The sequence below is a fragment of the Aotus nancymaae genome, unplaced genomic scaffold, assembly GCF_030222135.1.
Source record: "Aotus nancymaae isolate 86718 unplaced genomic scaffold, 86718_ANA_hifiasm-v0.15.2.pri h1tg000014l, whole genome shotgun sequence".
NCBI lineage: Eukaryota > Metazoa > Chordata > Mammalia > Primates > Aotidae > Aotus > Aotus nancymaae.
The window spans coordinates 56,251,282-56,257,631 of NW_026988425.1; the positions used below are offsets into that span (position 1 = coordinate 56,251,282).

At 40.5% G+C, this 6,350-nt stretch overlaps 1 non-coding gene across 1 annotated transcript; it reads left to right on the forward strand.

Annotated features, from left to right (window-relative positions):
- Positions 1 to 4,674: 4,674 nt before the first annotated feature.
- LOC135274938 (U6 spliceosomal RNA) lies at positions 4,675 to 4,778 on the forward strand. The gene has a single exon (XR_010342682.1). It is a non-coding gene; the product is annotated as a U6 spliceosomal RNA (small nuclear RNA).
- The last annotated feature ends 1,572 nt before the right edge of the window (positions 4,779 to 6,350 follow it).

A 6,350-nucleotide genomic window follows, 5' to 3' on the forward strand; every position in this document is an offset into this window, starting at 1 on the left:
TAATACTGACAGTGGAGTGTCAAAGTTTCCCACTATTATTGTGTGGGAGTCTAAGTGTCATTGTTAGTCATTAAGAACTTACTTTATGTATCTGGGTGCTCCTGTATTGGGTGCATGTATATTTAAGATCATTAGCTCTTCTTGTTGCATTGATCCTTTCACCATTATGTAATGCCCTTCTTCGTATCTTTTGATCTCTGTTGGTTTAAAGTCTATTTTATCAAAGACTAGGATTGCGACTCCTCCTTTTTTTTGCTCTCCATTTGCTTGGTAAATCTTCCTCCATCCCTTCATTTTGATCCTATGTGTATCCTTGCACATGAGATGGGTTTCCTGAATACAGCACACTGATGGGTTTTGACTTTTTGTCCAATTTGCCAGTCTGTGTCTTTTGATTGGGGCATTTAGCCCATTTATATTTAAGGTTAATATTGTTATGTATAAATTTGATCCTGCCATTTTGATGCTAGCTGGTTATTTTGCCCCTTAGTTGACACAGTTTCTTCATTGTGTCATTGCTCTTTACCATTTGGCACATTTTTGGAGTGGCTGGTACTGGTTGTTCCTTTCTATGTTTAGTACTTCCTTCAGGAGTTCTTGTAAGGCAGTCCTCGTGGTGATGAAATCTCTGAGCAATTGCTTGTTTGTAAAGGATTTTATTTCTCCTTCACTTATGAAGCTTAGTTTGGCTGGATATGAAGTTCTAGGTTGAAAGTTGTTTTCTTTAAGGATGTTGAATATTAGCCCCTATTCTCTTCTGGCTTGTAGAGTTTCTGCTGAGAGATCCGCTGTGAGTCTGATGGGCTCCCCTTTGTGGGTAACCCAACCTTTCTCTCTGGCTGCCCTTAGCATTTTTTCTTTCATTTCAACCCTGGTAAATCTGATGATTATGTGCCTTCGGGTTGCTCTTCTTGAGGAATATCTTTATGGTGTTCTTTGTATTTCCTGGACTTGAATATTGGCCTGCCTTGCTAGGTTGGGGAAGTTCTCCTGGATAATATCCTGAAGAGTGTTTTCCAGCTTGGATTCATTCTCTCCATCACACTCAGGTATACCTCGGGTAGATTAGGTCTTTTCACATAATCCCATATTTCTTGGAGGCTTTGTTCATTTCTTTTTACTCTTATTTTTCTAATCTTGCCTTCTCATTTTATTTCATTGAGTTGATCTTCAATCTCTGATATCCTTTCTTCTGCTTGGTCAATTTGGCTATTGAAATTTGTGTATGTTTCGTGAAGTTCTCGTGTTGTTTTTTTCTGCTCCATTAAGTCATTTATATTCTTCTCTAAGCTATTTATTCTCATTAGCATTTTGTCAAACCTTTGTTCAAGGTTCTTAGTTTCTTTGCATTGGGTTAGAACATGTTCTTTTAGCTCACAGAAGTTTGTTATTACCCACCTTCTGAAGCCTGTTTCTGTCAATTCATTAGACTCATTCTCCATCTGGCTTTGTTCCCTTGCTAGTGAGAAGTTGTGATCAATTTCTTGGAGGAGGAGAGGCATTCTGGGTTTTAGTGTTTTCATCCTTTTTGCACTGGTTTCTTCCCATCTTTGTGGATTAATCTACCTGTCATCTTTGTAGCTGGTGACTTTCAGATGGGGTCTCTGAGTGGGCATCCTTTTTGTTGATGATGAAGTTATTTCTTTCTGTTTTTTAGTTTTCCTTCTAACAGTCAGGCCCCTCTGCTGTAGGACTGCTGGAGGTCCACTCCATATCCTGCTTGCCTGGGAATCACCTGCAGTGGCTGCAGAACAGTAAGAGTTTCTGCCAGTTTCTTCTTCTATTATCTTCATCCCAGAAGGATACCTGACAGATGTCAGCCTGAGCTCTCCTTTATGAGGTGACTCTTTGGATATACAGGGTTCAGGGAGCTGCTCAAGGAGACAGTCTGACCCTTATAGGAGCTCGGCTGCTGAGCTGTGAGCTCCATTATTTTGTTCAGAGCTGCTGGGCAGGTACATTTAAGTCTGCTGCAGTGGAACTCATAACCGCCTTTTTTCCCAGGTGCTTTGTCCTCAGAAAGTGGGTCTTTATTTATAAGTTCCTGACATGCTGTTGCCTTTTTTCAGAGATGCCCTGCCCAGCTAGGAGGTAGCCTAGTCACAGTCTGTCAGCAGAGGCATTGCTGAGCTGCCATGGGCTCTGTGTGAACTTCCTTGTGGTTTTGTTTATAGAGATATAGTTAGAACTGCCTCAGTAATGGCAGTCTGCCTCAGTAATGGTGGACTACCTCTGTAATGGTGGACTGTTTCTGTAATGACAGACTGCCTCGATAATGGCAGACTGCCTCAGTAGTAGTGGACTGCCTCAGTAATGGTAGATGCCCAACCCCCTACAGAGCTGGACTGTCCTGGGTCCAGCTGCGCTTGCTGTGAAACTCTCTTTCAGATTGCTGGTCTTTGTGGGGGGGACCCACTGAGCCAGATCACCTGGCTCCCTATCACAGCACCCTTTTCTTCAGTTGAATGGGCAGCTCTGTCTCCCAGGCATTCCAGGCACCAGTTGAAACAGCCACCCAGATGTGTCTGAGTTTTTATACGAGTTTTTGTGTGGAGACCCACTGCGCTGGCTGAAACAGCCCTGCTGGAAACTCATGGCGATTTTCAGCCTGGGAATCTCCTGGTCTGTGAGCAGTAATAACTCATTTGGAAATGCAATGATCACTCACCCTCTGCGTTGTTCTCACTGGGAACTGCACTCCAGAGCTGTTCCTATTTGGCCACCTTGGATCCACACCCCTCAACCTAGCTTCTTAACATAAGGATTTATATTTTATGTTCAAATTAATTCCTTTTTATTAAAATAACAAAAATGATAATTTGTGTATACTGCAAAATGAATGGAAGAAATTACACCAAAATATGAATAATCATTCTCTCTGGTGGCAGAATTGTAGGTAATTTGTTTACTTTTTGTTTGTTTTTCAATGTTTTTATAAAGCTATACTTCAAATTTTTCTACAATAACTAGGCACTACTTATAATCAGAGTCAATTACATTAAAATATTTAAAAACCTAAGTTAACTAAAAAGATTTCAAAAACTTAAAAAGATTCGGTTGCCCTCCAAATGTCATTGCCTTTTGTTTGGGGAAGTTCAACTTCACAGGGCTCTTCATTCAATTCAACTACTAATGATACACAACAATTTTCTCTTGAGTACTTTACACATCCCTTTATTGTCCTTTCTCCTTGGTGACTAGTGCCCAGCACCTCTTGAATTCCTTCAAATTTCACTGTGCTAGAAAAAGGAAAGTCAACTGAATCAAATGTGTCACTTTCAAATTGGACAATTTTGCAAATAGATTACTGATGCAGGGCTGAATATATCAAACATATCGAATGACACTTTTGTCCAAGGCAACAGGCTTTCCAAGTTGATGAATGCAGCAACTAAAGTTGACACTAAAATGAGTTGGATAATTTTAAAAGCAAAACAAAGATTAAAATAAGAGATGTGGGTGTCCACAAAATATCAAGAACAAATAAGTTTGCAGTGTTTGTTACTGTCAGGGTAAGCTTGCTGTCGTTGTTATTGTTGTGGTTACTGTTTATAATTAACAATGATGAATAACATTATTTAACTTTTCTTGCAAAGTGCTTTTCTATCTCTTTTGGTAAGTGTAATTTCTATTATCAGAGGAGGAAAGTCAGGGCTAATGTATGTCACCACAGGCTGTGAAGTACTCTTCTAACATTCATTATATTTGTAACTTAAATGTCCCACTTCACCAACTAAGTTGTAAAATAAGGTCATATTTCTTTTCATATCCTAACCGTAGCACTTTTAGGCTCCCAAATCCCCACAAGGAAAGGAATTCAAAACTTTCTGTAGTTTTTCTCCAACCCAACTAGTTTCTGGGACTCTGGACCAGTCTACTACATGTTCTGCAAATCAATCCTGGTACTTATGTGGCCCTTTTACCTACTCCTGGCATTCCAGACATCTATGCCTCGTGGTCCCCTCTTGGAACTTACTCCTGAGGGCTGCTTACTCTGTGCAGATTTGATCCAAGCATGGATTCTGATTGCTCCCCGATTTTCATAAAAGCATAGTTAAGATAAGTGGTGTTGGCCAAAGATAAAGTGAAAGTTTGCCATTTAGAGAACTCAGTGCTAAAAATAAGTCACTCTTTCTCTGCTGTTGGCCCTCTTAGTGTTCACAAACCCTAGAGCCAACTTTAGAGTCCCTACCTTGCTCTCAAATAACTCCATGTAACAACATGATCAATTCATCTTGTACTTTTCTTTCCACTACCATTGATCTGACTCACCAGGCCACTTTATCCCATAGTAATGATATCCTAAATCCTCTGGTCCAGATAGTGAAAATGGCAGTTTCTTTCTCCAAATTCAAAACTCACCTTTTTCCCCAAGGATGACTGAGAGCAGAAACAGCCAGGACCTTCAGAGGAATCATTCACATCACTCACAGGTTGAAATTCAACTTCCATGGCATAAACAGAGCTATTACAATACAAACAGTGCATTTCCCAAAGTCTAAGTTGTTCATTCTTAATTAACTCTTATGGCAGACAAAATGCTATAATCGATAGTCCCCAAGTTCCATTTCCTATTCCTGGGCACGCAAGAATATAGTGTTTCCCAGAATCCCTTGCAGTCAGGTCAGCACTATTTGTTCAGTCTGTTCAATGGCTTAAAAGTGTGGTCTTATGGTCACTTTGGCAGCACATATACTAAAATTGGAATGATACAGAGAAGATTAGCATGGCCCTTGCACAAGGATGACACGCAAATTCATAAAGCATTCCATATTTTTCAGACACTTTTCAAAAGAAGATATATAATGAGGCCAAGAAACATATGAAAAAATGCTCATCATCACTGGTCGTTAGAGAAATGCAAATCAAAACCACATTGAGAAACCATCTCATGCCAGTTAGAATGGTGATCATTAAAAAATCTGGAGACAACAGATGCTGGAGAGGATGCAGAGAAATAGAAACACTTTTACACTGTTGGTGGGAATGTAAATTAGTTCAACTATTGTGAAAGACAATGTGGCGATTCCTCAAGGATCTAGAAATAGACATTCCATTTAATCCAGCAATCCCATTACTAGGTATATATCCAAAGGATTATAAATTGTTCTTTTATAAAGACACATGCACACACGTATGTTCATTGCAGCTCTGTTTACAATAGCAAGGACCTGGAACCAACCCAAATGCCCATCGATGATAGATTAGACAGGAAAATGTGGCACATATACACCATGGAATACTATGCAGCCATAAAAAATGATGAGTTCATGTCCTTTGTAGGGACATGGATGAATCTGGAAACCATCATTCTCAGCAAACTGACACAAGAACAGAAAATCAAACACTGCATGTTCTCACTCATAGTCGGTGTTGAACAATGAGACCACATGGACACAGGGAGGGGAGCATCACACACTGGGGTCTGTTTTGGGAAGCTAGAGGAGGGACAGTGTGGGGTGGGGAGATTGGGGAGAGATAATATGGGGAGAAATGCCAGATATAGGTGATGGGAGATGGAGGCAGCAAACCACCTTGACATGTACGTACCTATGCAACAATCCTGCATGATCTGAACATGTACCCCAGAACCTAAAGTACAAAAAAAAAAAAAGCATGGTCTTCTTGGCTGAAATAGTAAACCAATCTTGTGCAACCCTTCAGCTCTTTTCCTCTGCCACAGTGATCATAGAAATTACATTTTCCAAATGCAAATGGTCTGGATGGTGAAGTCACTTTCTGTGAGGGAGCCATCCTAGAGAACTAAAGTCACCTTGGAGATGTGACAGGAGCTAAAAATAAAAATTCACTGACTCTTACTATTTAATAGTGGTCAGTGTGCTGGGTTTGAAGACATGGGTTGCAAAGACAGACATGCATTCTGCCCTCATGATCTTAAGAATGTTTTTGGATCCAAGGAGCTTGCAATTCATCTTAAGAACAACTATGAGAGCTTGAAGGATTTTAAGCAAGGATGTTTTATTAGTTGGGGTTCTCCAGAGAAAGCCTACGGCGTAGTTCAAAGGTCTGAGAACCTGAAAGCCAGTGGTGTAGATTTCAGTCTGAGTCTACAGGCCTGAGAAGCAGGAGGGCCAAGTGTGGGAGATCAGGGTTCTACTCAGTCAAGCAGAAAGAGAGAGAGAGAGAGAGAAATGAATTTTCCCTTCTTCCATCCTTTCATTCTCTTCAGGCCCTCAAGGGATTGGATGATGCCCACCCACTTTTGGGAGGGAAATCAGCTTTACCGAATCTACTGATTCAAATGCTAATCTCTTCCAGAAACACCTTCTCACACACACATACACACACACACACACACACACACACACACACACAAAATGAAGTTTAAC